The sequence below is a fragment of the Scomber scombrus genome, chromosome 1 (genome assembly GCF_963691925.1).
Source record: "Scomber scombrus chromosome 1, fScoSco1.1, whole genome shotgun sequence".
In the NCBI taxonomy this organism is placed as follows: Eukaryota; Metazoa; Chordata; class Actinopteri; order Scombriformes; family Scombridae; genus Scomber; species Scomber scombrus.
The window spans coordinates 25028823-25046696 of record NC_084970.1 but is presented as its reverse complement, the minus strand read 5'-3'; the positions used below and the strand labels follow the sequence as shown (position 1 = coordinate 25046696).

General features: G+C 38.4%; 1 long non-coding RNA gene across 1 annotated transcript in view; it reads left to right on the top strand.

The window, feature by feature from the left end:
- Positions 1-16153, top strand: part of LOC133991015 (uncharacterized) — a 558552-nt gene extending 542399 nt beyond the window's left edge. The window contains exon 3 of the long non-coding RNA XR_009927000.1: positions 16077-16153. This is a non-coding gene — a long non-coding RNA (uncharacterized LOC133991015). The remainder of the gene's footprint in view (positions 1-16076) is intronic.
- Positions 16154-17874: the final 1721 nt, after the last annotated feature.

The following is a 17874-nucleotide window of genomic DNA, read 5'->3' as shown; positions in this document are numbered from 1 at the left end:
GCACACAAGAGGTACAGTATATTAATAATGCATTTAAAAACACAACACTTCAAATGAGGGAATATATTGAAAAGAGGAGGGCAGTTCAGTGTACACATTAATCCATTGCAACTTGATTCATCAGCAGCAACAGCCCTTTGTGCGCTTAAAACCCCAAACAGTTGGTCTGGGGAATTTCAGTCTGAAATCGCATTTGGCAAGCTTCCCTTAAACACCTCTTCCCCCTGATACCTCTCTGCTGGTAGATATTCGCAGCACACGTCTATCTGTATTTAGCATCAGTGATTATCTAACTATTAGTGGCAGATGTTTTTATGATGCAACATGTGTAAAAAATTAAAAATACAAAAAAGAGGATAATCTTTTAACACTGACCTGCACCTTGTTTTGCCCTCTAAATAGGCTTAGTATAAGGCTGTGCAGATGGTAAAAGGTGATGAAAATTTTGAACAGACATGCTGACTTCAATGCCTACAGTTTTGTTAGGGTGCTTAAATTTGATCTTGAGAGTGAAAGGTTTATTCCACTTCCATCTAATCCAATGCCATGATCTGTACTTGACATATTCTAGGAAATTTAAAGATTTTTTTCTTCTTGAATTCATAGGGGAGGTGAGAGTGGGATGGACGATCTTGCTTAAAGACATTTAAACAAGTTGGATGCTTGCAGTCACAAGGTCCAGAGACTAAGCCTTTCATTTGAAGTGTGGCATCACTATTTACTACACTAACCTGCTGCTTATTTAATGGGATCCACTGACAGGGGAGGCAGCGGTATGGTGAGTTTGTCACATTTGTTAGACCATTCCTGACCAGCCACAGCCTTGTGGTATGTGATATTAGACTATAAAAAAATTAGAGATGGATTCATTATTGCAGTTAAGGAATGCACCAGCCTGGCAGTGATAACAGTCAGCCCTGCATACCCGTGCAGTCTGGTGAGTCATGGCCAACCTCGGTTTGGAAACAATAGGCTAATTTTAGGATCCCCATCCTTTTCCTTCACAACAACAAATGAACAAATACAGACACAGAAAATCAACTGATGAATCAGCTTATTATTAGCAACTTAGAGTAGGTGAGCAAAGTGCAGACTATGTGCCTTAATGATTGGTAAGCAGACAGATTTTTTTTTTTTGGTAAGGAAAAACAAGGAATTTATTATATCCCTTTAGAATGAAATGAACAAGATCACATCAACTAAAAACTATTAAATGCTAAAACATTTAATTACAATTTAAACCATTTTGATTTTGATCTAAAGCAGTTCTCTTTCCTTTTTTCTATATTTCTTCAATTTCTATTACAGTTAAATTCAAGCTGTCCTTGCTATATGACAACATTATTTCCTGTAAAATGCTTCGGCTATTCTCTTTTGCAGCAGGAAACAGAACATTTTTTGTGTGGGAACATAATATCACAGCAATGATTCACAACACATTTACTGTGGTAAAAAAAAACAGAAAAAAGAAAGAAAGAAAAAAAAAAGTATTTTATTTGAATGAAATTTGGCAACATTTTAAAATAACAAGCCTTAAAAATAGAATACTTGCTGATTTTGTCTCAGGACATCCCTCTGTCTGATGATTTCTTACTGAATGTAAAAGTTCAATATATCATATTCTGTTGTCAATATTAACAAGATCACAAATATTTACAGACACTGCAGCGTAGCAGTAGTAATGGCCAGTGCTAATGATATATTAGAAACCACAATCGGCCTGTTTTTGCTTCTAGTGCAGTGACAGAGTGGGCTTATAATAGCCACGACTGATAAAATAACCTAAGGACAGCCCCTGGGCAGGATCTGTCTAGTATATGCTCATAGTCTGATTCTAGAATGATGAAAAAACCATTAGAAAACTGCTGATGGCTGAAGCATGTTCAGGTTCAGGTTCGCTGATTTAAAGAGCCCTTTATCACAGATAAGACATTTTGACAGGATGTTTCAGAGATGTAAAAGAGACAGAAATAAAGTAATAGTTAAAAATGAACTATATCCAATAAAACAGCAACACAGTGCAGACTAACCGGTCTGTATTGTCAGGGGTACCAGCACCCCCCTAGTAGGTAACCTAATCTGGCATCGCAAGACATCCTGCTGCTTAAAAAAAATGAAATGCTTTCAAAACAAGCTTTGATATTTTTCTAGGATTGTGCACACTTGACTCCAGTAGTAGCCCGGAAGTTAGAGAAACAGCATTCTGACTGAAAATTTGCCAGTTCTGGACTGACTACAAAAAGCTGAGTGAATACCTCTTACCCTCAACAGCTACCATCAAAGTACAGTTGAGCAAGGCACTGAACCATCATTTGTTCCAGGGGAGCTGCACTAATGCCAGCAGAGAAAAAGCCATAATGGTGTTGGGCAAGTGTGATTGTAAAGCCCTGAGTGGGTGTCAGACTCTCCAGCCTTCAACTGCCTGCCGTAGCTTTTGGTGTAAGTAAAAATATATTCAAATTTTATTATTCATAACAGCACTTTCCCTCATTTTTTTTGTACCACTGCGAGAATGGTTGAAGATGTGAGCAGACTACTGATTTACCTTCATTTTGCATTTGAAAGTCACAGCGATTTGTGTTATTACGGCTCTGTCAGACTGATGGAGTCAGGATTGATGGGGCCGCTGAGCTGTTCCTGAATGCTCATATGAGAATAGAGGTTACAGTCTTTTTCTCATCAGCACCTATGACACTGTGATGAGTGGAGGTTTGTAGTTTTGACTGACAACTAAATGCGGAGGCCTGACACACACTTTTGGATAAGAGGCAGCATGTGACTCTAATTTCAGGAAAACACTGCAATCCATGAAGCATAGCAAGACGTGGTTATAGAGTTGCGTGAAGACAAGAGATATAAAGAGTGTGTGTGTGTGGGGGGGTGAAAAGTTGGCAAAAGAGTGTGAAGTCAAGAGGAGCAGATACAAAAATAATGAAATGAGGGAGCAAAAATAGGGAGGAAGGAAAGATGCATGAGCTTGTAGCATCAGCGGTGTGGTGCGTAACTCTATTAGCTTACTAGTGTAGGACCAGCCTCATTTTACACAACAGCAGGTAGAGGTCTACACAGGAGCAAACAAAAACATGTCCAGCAAAAGCAAAAGCAGCAGCAGCAGAGAGCGTATATGAAAGTCTCATACTATTCCAGCAGAGCTTGGCTAACCATTTGACCCGATGAAAAGAAAGGGTAAACAAAACCAGTTGCAGGAAAAGTTTTTGTCTGTTAGATCTGGGAAGTGATGACTGGCACAGCAGTGAGTACCAGGAGGCGAAAATTTGACTTTAGCAGCTAAAACGGGAGCTTGATTTGGTCCTGCTACACATCCAGAATGTTATTTTCTGCTTCCTACAAATGAGAAAAAACATTCAGGCAACAAAAACATAATTTACAACATTGGTAGTTATTCATGTTGGTCAAAAGAGGCCAACATAGCTTGACCTCTTCAATGTCATGTTCATCTGTTCTAGCATCTGTTCATGATAAACATGCCAAAGAGAGAAACAAGCATTAGGACTTGTGAAAAAGACTGGTTATTATCTGCCCCTTCCCCCACCTCCGTTTTGTTTACATGGAGGATTTATGACAATATGACCTCTATGATTTCCGTACAGTGAGAGATAAGCCAGCTAATCAACAGGGAGAGGCAGAGGTTACACCAGAAGGCAAGAAAACATATGGTCAACATGATCCTGCCATAACTTTCATCTCTTTCTTCGCCTCGCTCTCCATCTAGTTCAGTCTTTTTGCATGAGTGCCTGTATCACAGATCCCAGTCCCCTCTAAAGCAGACATCAGTTGGCAGTTTATCTAACTCCACAGCTCTCCTTCATCACAACAGATCTCCAGCTGTCAGTAGACATCCTTCCAGCCACCATACTGAGGGGAGAAGAGGCTCAGTCCAACAGAGCTGCTTGGGTTCCTCTCCGACACATCAAGCCCTCCTAGGAAGCACGAAGCAAAAGCAAAGGGAGATTTTCCTCTCTCCTGTGGATCACAGTGTGCCAAGCTAGTTATTATTTGTAGGAGAAGGTGAGGGAGCATCTTATGAGGCAACACGCTGTGCTTCTCTTTCACCTTTCTGCTCCCTATGCCTCCTCTGCACTCCTATTCCACACAGCTGAAAACAACACAGGTAATTCTGACTAATGTGACAAATAAACTCTTCTAATCTCAACAAAGCGGCTGTTGCTTTCTCCTGTGCATTCATCTGTGTTAAATCAAAGGTTTTATGCAAATAAAGGTTTTTACAGGGTCTTACTTTTCATCCAAATAAGCAGCTATATCAGGTTGTAAGCTGGACAGCTTTGAACTTACTATGTAAACAAGTGTCAGGCTTCGTACTGAAATGCAAACCTCCCCAACACCTGTCAAAAGTAGACCCTATTTTTTTTTAAATTACACCGTTTCTAACGAAGCAACATCTCCTGCAAAGAGGTTTAAGTTTTTAATCAGGTGTGTCTGGTGAGTAATTCACCTGCTCTGCTGTTTGAAAACTGCTGTGACCTTAAAGAGCTTAGCACAACATCATCACTTCCACTGTAGAGCCTTACTGTACATGCAAAGCTTTACACTGTCAGCTGTGCAAACTAGATAAATAATATCTGCAAATGCATTACAAGTAAAGACGTCAGATTTGTTGGTCTGTGCAGTCTGTTCAATCATATTCCAACTTATATCTCCAAATAAGCGTCATACCCCCTGTTTTTTCCTTTTTTTCTATTTCTTCATCTCTTGCTAGTAGCGAAGTACATTACCTTGTTTTTTTATTGGCCTGGCAGTAAAAGCATTTAAACATTAACAATAATACATCAGAATATATGAGGCCTGTCAGGGTCTATGCTGTGTACAGCTGGGAAACACATTGCCAAGGCACAGCTGTCTTGTAAGCAAGGGTAGGTTCAGTGCAGCAGAAAGACAAAGCGTCATTCTGCAGTATTTATGAACAGTTTTTAAAGGGGTGGTGCTGAGTGCTCTCCTTTGTACTCGCCAGTCTACATATCCTGGCCTACATAACCTATGTGTGACAACAAGCAGTCGTCTGTTGAGTGCTGTCTGCTCTCCAGGGGGAAGTCCTGCTTTCCTCTCATATTTGCAGTACCTTGTATTTGGTTAAATGTGCCAAACAATTGATTCACTGGAATACAGGTGCATAACTGAATCACAAATAAACATAATTCCCCACCTTTTCCAAAAGTTACCTAACCATGCAGACAGTTTTGGTTGTGTTTGCCAAGGTTATGAGATCTCTGTCATTGAGAATTATGCTGCCACCCCAATTCAATGGAGGAAAGGAATTTTGTATTTTGGTGCATCAAAACATTGTATTGCAAAAATTAAACAACCTTACTACGAATTAAGTTACTAAGCCACAGACCTTGCTGTCAACAGATTGCATCAAGAACAATTTTCTACCAAGGGTAACGTCAAATATAAACTGTTCACAGTGGGGTGTGTACATTTTTTGAGGTAGCAGGAGTTGTTTCTGATATTTGTATTCAATTTGTGTATTGACAGTGTAATAAAACTAATGCTTTGATAATACTTACATAAGGTTATGTTTTTGCCAACAATAAGATAATTTCATATTCATTTTATGTTAACAATGAGATTTCAATTTAGCCTAAATAATAACAATAATAATAATAATAATAATAATAATAATAATAACTCTTCTCTTCTCTTACCCTGTGACCAACTGTGACATGGAAAATGTGAATGTGATCCAATGATGTAATGGAATCCACGATATCAGCAGGATTAATGACATCAACCCAGCTCTCTTGATCCAAGACAGACTCCAGGTTGAATTTAGGTCAATACATTTGGACAAGCTGACTACTGAAAGGACCAAATATGTTGAGTTGTTTCATTTTTTCCTTCCTTATAAATCGTCACCTTGTTAAAGCAGTTTTATGGTCATTTTAGTATCATTTGCTGTTACTGAATTATCCAGTATATCTGATATTGTATGCGTTTGACATGCATACAAGCTTATAGCAGTAATCAGTTAAAATATTTCAGTAATGGGAGAAAAAAAATCATGATAAACAGTAATTGCTCCTTGCGAGAAGAAAACTAGGCCTCATAAAAAGCAATAACTGTGATATGGAGTCTTGTAAACACTGTTAGAACAATGTATAACAGGGTTTCATCACAGTGAAAGGCAATTTAAAGAGCTGTACAAATACAGCATAAACAGAAAGATTTTGTTTACCCAAATAATCTGCCTGAAATGGAATATTTTAACTAAAATTAAGCCAAATTAGGTATATTATGTCTTGGAATATCTTGTATTCATGAATAAATAATCTATCCCTTTTATTTGACATTTTGTAGGCATTTGGCATTCTTCATACGACCCTGCAAGTCATCATCGGGCATCAGTCTGTGCCCCAATGGTCCTGGACGATGCCATCAGGAATGGACGTGGTCTAGATATCACACAGGCCTCTCAATACCATGCCAGATGCAGCTTTGCCACCCGTGGCACCATCTCAACCTTTTAAAATTTAACGGTTCATGTACAACAGGGCTGAACCATCTGGCCCTTCAAAGAGTTTTTGCATGTGAAAATGACTTTGGAAGGTGTTGAAATGGTCAGCCTGATAAGTGCATTATGCATTTTTTCACTTTAGTTGAACTCATGGTTTGTTACACCATGAAAATGTATTTTTAATGCATTTAGTAGTACACATTATCATTTTTTATATCTCTTTCCATTAGTTTGTTGTTGTGTTTTCTTTAGGCTAAGACAGAAAAAAGATCTTAGGTTACCTTTATTGTAAATGGACTATAAAAGCTGGAGTTATTCTGTTATAGCGAGCCATCTTGTCTCCTTTTAAAGCTGGTCTCTGTTTCACTATCCTCTGCTTGAAAACGTATTATTGCATGATGTTTATTAAGTCGCCTGGCGAAAGCCCTATTGAAATTCGTTCATGCCCCAACGTGCAAGTGACCCCAAAGTGCAAGTGACCCCAAAGTAATAAAGTAATCAAGTAATCATGTGGTATGGAAGACCCCCGGGGAAAAATGCTATATTGAAATTGTAATGTTTATTATTATTATTTATTATTATTAGGGCCCGAGCGGCGACTGCAAGTCGCCTGGCGAAAGCCCTATTGAAATTGTAATGTTTATTATTATTATTATTATTAATATTATTATTCTTCCGACATTTCGTGCCCCAATTTCGCCCCTTTCCCAAATGCGAAAATGCTTATACTTTTGCACGGACGTCCGGCCTCATCCGAAATTCGATATTTTTGGGTGGTCGCACATGGTCGACGCAGAATGGCGGAATAGCGCCCCCTACAAAGTCCAAAAATGCCCATAGGGAATTTTGCTAACTTTGTCCTATGCTCACAAAATTCGGTACACATATGTATTATACCCACATATGCAAAAAAGCCTCTTGACCTCATGACCTCAACCCAACAGGAAGTCGGCCATTTTGGTTTTGATTTTTCCCGCCTAAAATTAACTCCTCCCACAGCGTTTGCCCGATCAAGTTCAAATTAGGTACGCAACATCTCCAGACCTAGCTGAGCTTAAGTTGTGCTCTGCGCATCCGTAGGTCAAAGGGCGTGTCTGCCAGGGCTCAACTAACTTTGGCGTGCTCGCCATGTACATACGAGTGGCTCTCACGCCCACATACTTCATCCAATCAGCTTCAAACTTGCTGGACATGATGATGGCTCCGCCCTGAACGTCCCGATATATTAACTTCCCACGTTACTCATAGCGCCCCCTGGTGGTAACAGGAAGTTAACTAAGATTCATTAAAATTACATACTTTGCCCCATCAACTTCATTCAGAACCAGTTGGGGAAGCTACATTATGAAGACTGTGAAGCTACGAGTAATGGCGTCCGTGTGGCGACGCAGCGACCATCAATTCCTCGCCATGAAAATACGTTTGGCTTTTTGATGGCTTTATTGAACTCGTATCATCATGAAAATTGGTACACAGGTCCAGGGTGCCGACCTCAACGTTTCCATTCGCTCATAGGCGATCTCACTCGTGTCGCCCCCTAGTGGAAACAGGAAGTGCCATATTTTACATCATCATTGTGCGATTTCCACAAAACTTCACATTTGTAATCACTGTCCCACCTTGAATGCAACCGCTTGTGTTTTGTTACACTCTACTGCCCCCTGGTGGATGAACCATCAACCTCTCATAACTCCTTCATGCTTTGTCCAATTCACTCCAAACTTCACATGACTGATGAGTGGCCACCCTGAACACACCAGACCACACCAGACCATATGTGTAACTACCTGTGACTGCCCCCTACTGGATGAACGAAATATTGCATTTTTGGCCTCCTTCCAGGTTTTTTCTCACTTTCTGCTTCACGCCACAGCCCCGCCATGCCTCAGGCCCCGCGGTGGCATGGGTGAGCGAGGGCCCGCCATCACCGCTTGCGGCTTTAATTCTGTCTGTTTTTTCTAAAAAGCTGAAACATGACACTGGGGCTTCAAAAAGTCCTCATACTCTACAAAACAAAAAATAGATTATTTATCAGGGACTTCCACAATAACCCATAAAAAACACACAAACACTATGTATAATAATATTTTCAGACCTACTATCTATTTGTTTGGTGTCTGGTGAGGCAACTAAAACTATGGTATCAATAATAATATTATTAAACTTTATTTATAAAGCCAATCACAAAATAGTTATGAAGCGCTGCACATGGGAAAATCAAGATAAAACAATTCAGCACAATAAAATTAGGAAAGGAAAAGATTATGGTGATGGTAAGGTTAGAAAAAGTTATTATTTTCATGGATGAAAGAACCAACCTTTACTGCTGGTAGGGAACAGGAAGCCAAATTCCGGTGTCAAAGGCTCACAGTTGGTGTGACCAACTCTCCTCCCAAACCTTCTCTGTTGTGGCATATTCTCATGCATCTCCTCCATTCTTGTGTATGTGATGTGTTGGAATTACTCTGTGTGGATGTCTGCAGTGCACTGAGCAGAGTGGGGGATGTGCAAAAAGTTCAAATTTTTTGAACCTTTGTGAGTGCAGCCAATTGCTGTTGATCCCTACTTGAACTGAAAGATGGATGAAAAACTAATTACTTTTTCTGTTTCTGAATTAGCAGAATGGTACAATAACATATTGGCCTCATATCGAGACCAGACAAAAACAACTGCAAATGCAGTTCCAGTACCAAGATGGTTACCATAACATGTTATGAGAAAATGATCGATCTACTGCTAGCGGCATTGTAGCTTATTGTTGTTTTTTTTTACCATAAACTCTAAAAAAAGGATGATGTTTGTGGTATTCCATTTTGAAGCCTTTGACTGCCTTTGCATTTTGACCAACGCCATCTTGGATTTTGGAACTGGAACTGGCCATATTTTGGTGAGAGGGTGGAGCTGACCCTGACGCTAGCTGCTAGCTTGGTTAGTACTGTGCATTTACAGTCTATAATAATCTGTGATAATGCTAATGCTAATGCTAATTTTGACTAGCAAAAAAAAAAAGACTTAAAACCACCAAAACAAAATGTAAACAACAGAAACTAAAAAACTGACAAAATCTGCCTCCTTACGGGGTCTTAGTACAACCAAACCCAGAACAAGATTTTTATAGGCAACCAAAATATTGCAGTTAAGGTTCATGAACTTAAAACACACTGAAATAGTGACAGTAACGCCTAGCTATACTGGGGTTAAACCATGATTGTGTTACATAAACAACACGTTCGGCATAGTAGTGACTTCTCTGTGACGGCACCTACCTGTCACTCAAAGCGATCATGTCATTAATTACTCATAACTTACTTTAATTCTTCATGAAATCTGAACGGTTGAGTTATATAAAAATTCACTCCCTGTGCAGTTGAAATTAATTAGTAAAGTAGCTATAGAGACCAAAACCATTTTCTGTACCAGGCTACATTCCAATTATTTTGTAATATTTGAAATGTATGTAAAACTGAGTACCTTGAGTGCACAAAGCTGGAATCAATCATTTAATCAATTGCTTAATCTGTTGAGCAGTCAATTTACACTGTCACACATAAAGTTGGAATCATTTTGTTTTCAGACACAATCCTCTGTTTATTCCTCTTTAAATTTTCATTGTGGTATGTTTTGAAGAGATTGATTAATAAAGTTTTGACAGATATACACTTTATATATCAAGAATTAATCACATTGTCACAATCATTTCATGGAAAGATGTAACAAATATTTTATTCCAACTTTATGGGCGACAGTGTATTTCATAAATCAGTCATGATCTACACAATGTCCTGACAAAAAAGAAGTTATTCAACCCAACCAATTTGTCCAACTGTATATCCTTTAGATGTACAATGTGACACCTTATTGTAAACTGGTGTCAAGCAGACTGTGTCACACGGACAGTGGATCTGAAACAGCACTGTCACTGTCTTTCTGCCACTCAACTGCCACTTGAAAACAGGGTGTTCACTGGGCTGTGATTTGAGCTGTAACACTAGCCCAGATGCATGCACAGCTACACAAACATGCACGTCACTTACAGTGATATTCTGGGTGGTCAGAGGAAGGGAGAGAAGAGAGAGGCAGAAAAAGGGCAGTATATCTGAAGGGGAGAAACATTAGAAGGGAATCTCTTTTGTTTTCCATTAAGGTAACGGAGATATGATGGCAGAGATGTTGGACCAGATAAGAAAAGAAAGAGACATAAATGGAAATGGAACACTGTTTTTTCCTGGATAACCTAAGGCTAGTATGATTTCATTGTGAGTCAAAAAACTCATCTAGAGTGTCTAAGTTATTATCTTGAATATAAAGTTACATTTTTGCTTCATACAAAGAACAAGGTAAATAGCACATAATGTACTTTCTAGTCTGTATGCAGTATACTGATTTGTGGAGTGCCACATTGTATGGAGACAGACAGGCTACAGCCATTTTTGAGCCAAATTGAGAATCCTTAAAGATAATTTCCCTGCAGCTGGTTAGGTAAATGTCAGATAGCATTCAAACAAATCAAACACCCGAACCAGGGAGTCTTTGTGTTATGTGGTACACATCTCTGGGGAGTGCCTGTTATTTACACCTTCTCATCCCGTCTAGGTTGGTGCTGTGCAGATGCATCACATTCTCACTTTGTTGTAGATCAGCTTTAGACTGCTTTAACTGTCAGCCGCAGCCCTTTAAATCCCTTAAGGCCCATTCTATTTGCACTAGCCATTAGCTGAGGAAAAAGGCCTCATCTGTCGCCCGGCTTATTTAGCAGCTCTTTGTTTGTTTTTCCCTTGCTGATTCGTATTTGATCGTTCCATTCCTAACTCGTCATTGATGTGGACTGTGTATTCATTTTTTGTTAGTGTTTCAGTGTATAAGTTTGGGGAATAGTTGGATGTAGTGGTGGGGGTTCAAAACGCTAAAGGATGGTCTAATCATATGCAGCCACGCCGTCAGAGGGTTTAATCGCCTTTGTCAGCCGTGTCTGAGTTCAGAGAGGGGCCGACGTTGCTGCATGATACCCACTGCTGTGTTCATACTGGAGATACATAAACTTTGAAAACAAAGGGAGGGAGGCAGAAGCATGAGGCTTTGATCCCATTAAAAGTTGCCAGTTGCCGTTGTTGTACATACTATGCTATACAAAAGCCTGCAGTTTGACCAAGACTGAGTCTTTGAACAGGTGCCAACAGACAAATGTCTCACAGAGTTTCATTGTGGTCAATTGACTCCCAAGGCCATAGTCAGTAGCCATCAAAGTTAAATATTATCCTTGTGGAAGCCTTCTCCATGCAAGTACACTCTCAGTGTGTCACCATAAGGTTGCTACAGCTGATTAACAAAAAAACTAAGATAAAAGATAAAAAGATAAGGCTGACAATTTTCTATATTTTTCTCATTGTCAACAAATTTAATATGCAGAGCAAACCAACAATGAACTCATCTTACTTACAAGTACTTTGCCTTTATTAAGAGGTACATCATATTATTCCTTTGTGCCATATACCTCCATTGTTGTTCAAAAACTATTAAAAACACATCAGTGAGTCACACTGTTGCACTGCATAACATGTTACCTTGTCCTTGAAGAGTGTGATTATTGTAGTGCATTTAGAAATGGCTCCAAACAATAATAACAGCGATAGGATTGTAACACTTCCAAGAGGTTCCTTGTATGGTAGATGCCACTGTCCATGCACAGGAACACAACCTCTTGAATTTGAGCTACATTATACATTTCTGTACTTCAGTACTAAGTCAAAATGGGATAGGAGGAGTTAATTGTTGGTTATGGAGATCTGTTGACAACAAGAATAATATAGAAAATATACAGTCTCATCCTTTAAACATAATAGCAGTTTACTGAGATTATACAGCAATTTTTTTTTTTTTTTTTAAATTTAAAGTAGCAAACATCAGGTTTTGCTATATAAAAATGTTTATTGTAGCATAAAAAAATAAAATAATCAAATAGCAACTAAAGAGTAATGGAGAGTCTATGCATTTCTTGCAGTATAATACAACCACTATCTTGTATAGACATAATCTATAGATCGCCTGATAATGTTGTGATGTATATTTCTCCACCACTGTGTCTGTCTGAGGACAGCAGTGCTGATGACGAGAAATGCTGAACAGACAGAACTCCTAGCATTGAATCCCATAATAGCTTGAAAATGTCATTTAGGTTCTTTTTTTAACAAAGAGAGTCAATATGGCAGATAGAGAGCACAAGCTATTAAGGTAAATTTAATTATCTGCCCCACTTTACAATTTACTTTTCCTATCATGTAGCAAAAGTAATTGGTGAGTGTGCATGTGCGTGTGTGTGTTCACATTCCTGCATGCATACTTATTTGAATAGTTTCAATTCAACACTGAACATATTCTGCTTATTGGGTTGCATTGACCTTAGGTGGGATATTGACTGTTCTCCTGGAGGAACTTTTTAATATGAGGTAATGTCATGGAAATGTTAATAGTCATAGTAATATTTATAATCTTTAACCCATGCTTCAAACACTAACGTGAGGATTTTTTCAAGTATCTCTCTTATGCAAGCTTTCTTGTAATACAATTCTTAAGGTAGACAAAATAGGTAACTTAGGATATATCCCAAAGAATGTTGTCAAAATGACATTGTCGCAAAGCTAATGGTAGCTAATTGATATTAGAACAAAGATCAATGTGGCAGCTCTGCCAAAGGAGAACAGCTTCAATGCTAAGGAGTTTGTCCCCAAGGTCATATTCTGTTACCGTAATATTGACCTTCCTGTTCCCCACTGACATTCTGTCCAAATCACATCCTGTTGTTATCGTACAGCCATTTAGGTATCTGTCTTCTCTTTCATCCAATACATCATCTCTGTGACAGCCTCTGTAGCAAGTTGTCAAAGTCTAACAAAAAGTACTGACTTTTAAAATAACTGATCCAAGCACATTATACCTAAGCAACAAATGAAATGTCTCATTATGCTCACAATGTTCCAAACTGTTAATGTTGTCCTTATTGTCTTGCCTTTATATTCAATCAACCTGCACAAGAAAATGAAAGCATTTATGAACATTTATGATTGCATTTGATAACGAACCAGCTAACGCAGTTAAAATAGCTAAAATACAGAAAATAAAATCAAAATATATGACTAATAACCTGGAAAATCTGAGGAAGAAACATCAGTGACACATGGCAAGAGACTAGGAATGCAGGTGCACAGACTCAAGAGATATCTGGCTATACAGTATTTATGCTGACTGAAAAGACTCAAAGTGATTCCAAAATTCACTAGTAGCAGGAAAAAATAGGTGCATAAAATTGTTTTAAAACTCCAGGTGGCATTTAGTGAAAGGTCCTCTTAGCTCTCAGGTGTCTTACACACTCGACACTGGATATTTATGAATTGATTCAGTAGTGTCAGTCAGTCCTGCACTTTGCCAGGGGCACTAATCCATGTGATGGAATTCATATGTCTACTTCATATTAAGTTTCCCGTGTTGCTTATTGACCTTTTCATCTAGCATTTTCCCTCACTGATGTGAGCTGGCCCCTTCACAGAAGCTGTCTGGAGCCATTACTGCGCTGCTTACTATTCAGCTTCGGGTGAGAAACACTTGAACATTTAACACACTGCTTCTCTTTGAGGTGACTGGGAAGGAGGGCTTGAATGTGCAGTCACAAGTTCCACAAATGACTGAATGTAATAAACATAATGTTAATTGCTGTTTTTGTCTCTTCATCCTGTATTCATTCTTAATATATTTCTGCCAAGTAAAAAGTTGTCCTTTTTTATATGTTTCTCTTGCAATATCAACCTCAGGGCCAGAATAATATTCACTAATTTTGAATTAGACAGTATCTCAGATGATAGGAGGAGATGCCGACAGGGGTGACATTCTCAGCAAGGCAGTCACCATATAACAAGCATCACAAGATGTTATTGATTTCACATACTGTATGTATAAGACCAACAGCTGATATTGTGTGACATTTGTCCTCAAAAATATATACAGTTTTCCTGCGGGCTTAAGCATGGCTTTTTTTCAGACAAGGAAGGATTTTTAATAGACTGAAGTAACATTTACATATAGCCTCACAAAAACTCTTATCACCATAGCACATTCATAGAGTAGTGCCATGCATTGTTATTTAGGCATGTGACGTTGTTTGCCATAATTGTGTGTGCCATCATATCTTGTTTGATGAAAAGTGATCCTCTTAAACACCCACTCAGGCACCGTGACCATAGAAACCTACTGTGTTTCTGTTTTTGTCGGCGGTATCAAATCCAAGTTGCCACGCATGACTGTTCGTTTCATGAGATGTACATTCACATATCCAACCTCGGCGTCTCTCTTGTCTCTTTTACGCAACCATACATATACACACACACACACACACTCTTTTGCACAATCATACACACATATTTCAATTTGCGCACCTTCTCGAACTACCACAAATGAAAGGAGAACCCTTGTCCTTTAACAATGGAATATGATGAATACCTTCTCTTCTATGTTGAAAAGATCTCCTCTCCATTTGCCCTTTTAGCCAGCTCAATACAGAACAGTACTTGATTAAATCCCATTTGCACAGTTATTGGATCAAGGGCCTTGATTACAATGCAGAAATATGATTTTTCTATATATTGTTACTCTGAAATCTCCAACTCAATTACCCGGAGAGTAAACTAATAAATATATAGTAGAATAAAGCATCCACCAAAACTGCATGCATTTTTTAATACAAACACACATATATAGTGTTATTATGGTAATTATGATTGATGCATATTGCCAAAAATCTAATTTGTTGTCAGACATATAAAATTCTAATGTATTAGTCCAGGTTGTGTCTTAGCTCAAGTGTGGTCATATTGTTTACTTATTGTCTCTCTATCTACCACAGTCTTCTGTACTCTTAGGGCCTGATTTACTAAGATCCCAAATAGTGGCTACTAAATTGCGTGCACGGTTCAATAGGTTGCGCGTGCTGTTTGCGTGCGTTTTGCGGGTGATCTACTAAGAATAATTGCGTAAATGAAAACAGGTGCAACGGGGTGGATACAGCAGTATTTAAATGAGGGGTTTGCGTGTCTTTATGGAGAGTTTGGACGAGCAGAAAGCTGCAAGCGCAAAATGAAATTTGATCAGGTTCTAGTGGAAGAGATTAACAAATATATTGAGTTATAACAAAATAAATATTACCAGAAAAACGACATATGGGAGAGTATTTGCGACGAAGTCAATGCTGTTAGTAAAACCAAAAATATTCCACTCCAAAATTATTAACACAGGTGGAAAAACTCCATCCTGTGCGTATTCTGTCATTGTACCACCGTCTCCTCCTCTTCAGTGACACAAGTCATCTGTGCCCAGTGCGCAGCCGGTTAATACCTGCCCTTCAAAGGTATTATTTATAGACGCAGTAAGCGTCAGAAATAATACCTATAGATTTGGTAAATCGCAATGCGCGTGCTAAATAACATATTTGCATGTTCTCCCTGTATTTTGCGCACTGGGGTTGAAACGCCCCATATTACATATTCATTATGGCAAACGTACTAAATGGACAGCGCGTACTATCTTGCACAGTTGAAAGACGCAAACCTCAGTGCGCTGCGTTAGTAGATCAGCTTGCACATTTTATGTCAAGTTTGCACACGTTTTTACACACGCAAACCTTTAGTAAATCAGGCCCTTAGTATTTCAAACCTGGTCACAGTTTCTATAATAGGTTTTGTGATCTGTTAAGTTCTGAGAGACTGTGAACGAAAGTGACTGATATGTAAGGGGACAAGCTGTTATTTGCTTGAAGGTATACAGTAGTTTTAAAGAGAGCCACTGGTGCAAATGAGACGGCATTGCATGCTGCTGAGCTAGAAATTGTGTTTTTAAGGAGAGTACCTCTGCTATCTTTTTAATTAATATCTGCCTTGAGGCAACTAGTTAGATACGAACAGAAAAAAGCCTTGGCATATTCCTGCATACCAATGGTCTGCAAAGCCAGTATGGGGTAAAACATTCCCCCTGTGATCGAAAATGAAAATTAATTTTATCGAGTGTTCTTCAAATAATAAATAATTTCACAAATAATTCATCTTGATGTATTTGAATGAGTTTTTTTGGCACTGATTTTTGCACACAAAGCATTAACAGTAACATCCCAGATCATTAAAAAAAAATCCAAGTGTATTGAGATGGATCTTGAGACAACTACAAACACTCCACGCATTATTTATTCATCAGATTCTTTTAGTTTCATATTTGATTTTTTCCTAATATTTAATCTCTTTAGCACCAAGAAAATATCTGCCGGCAGGTTATGGTTAAGACTTTTTCTGATTAGATTGTGATATTCCTGAATTTGAAAGACTGCACATTGGAAAATTACTAACTTTGATCCTGATACACCACTGTGCCAATTGATGCATTAAGTCACAAAAATCAAAAATTCAATCATATGTACTCTTGCAATTAAACAGTGATGATGGAATAGTTTTTTGAAAGAGTTTATCATTAGCTTCCCTGGTCTGTCATTTCATATTGGGACACTGAAAAATGACATTAAAGAACCCACTCCAAAGCATCAGTCAGCTCTAAAAAGTTTGTTTACTATTCTTCTTGGTGAACTAAGCACCATCAGGGAGGTCACATTTGCTGCTGCCATTTTATGTTTCAATCTGAGCATTTACCAGCTAATAGCCATAAATGACAAATTAAGCAAACTTGATTTGACTAAGCAAATGGGAAGCATACAGTATATCTCTCTAACCACAGGCCAGTGTTGAAGAGACTTCAAATTGGCCTCTGAATGCAAATCTAGCTGAAGGGTGGAGTGCAACATCTTATCTCAGAAGCATTAGTACACATAATTTCAAGCGCCAATTTATTTGCCTCTGAGCAATTACAAAAAAGAAAGAAAAGAGAAAAAAAAACATAGCGAGAGCAGTAATCTTTTGTGTGGCGAAATTTGAGCTAATGTGATGAATGAAGAATCATTAGCCCAAAGCAAAAAAAAAAAAAAAAAAGTCTGCCTGTGTGTGTATGCAGGGGGGATGAGGTGGCTGCATATGTGCATTTAACACAGAAGAATGCAATTGAAAAAGCCAGTTTTTTTTCTTTTCAAAAAGAAAGCTGGCACAATTCAATCCTATTTGACAAGGAAAAATTGGCCACAAAGATGCTTGAGAGAACAAAAATACTGGGTGTGATGTTATCTCCTGGGAGAAGATAAATTAAATCAAATCCATGACTAGCCATTGCTTAACCATCTCATACAAGGACAAGAGCAAACATTATTAGTAATTGCTTTTTTATTTGACCTTTTCTTTTTTTCAGATTGATCACAATGAACACAGCTTTTAGACAATAGCAGTTGAAATAATCCATACAAATGA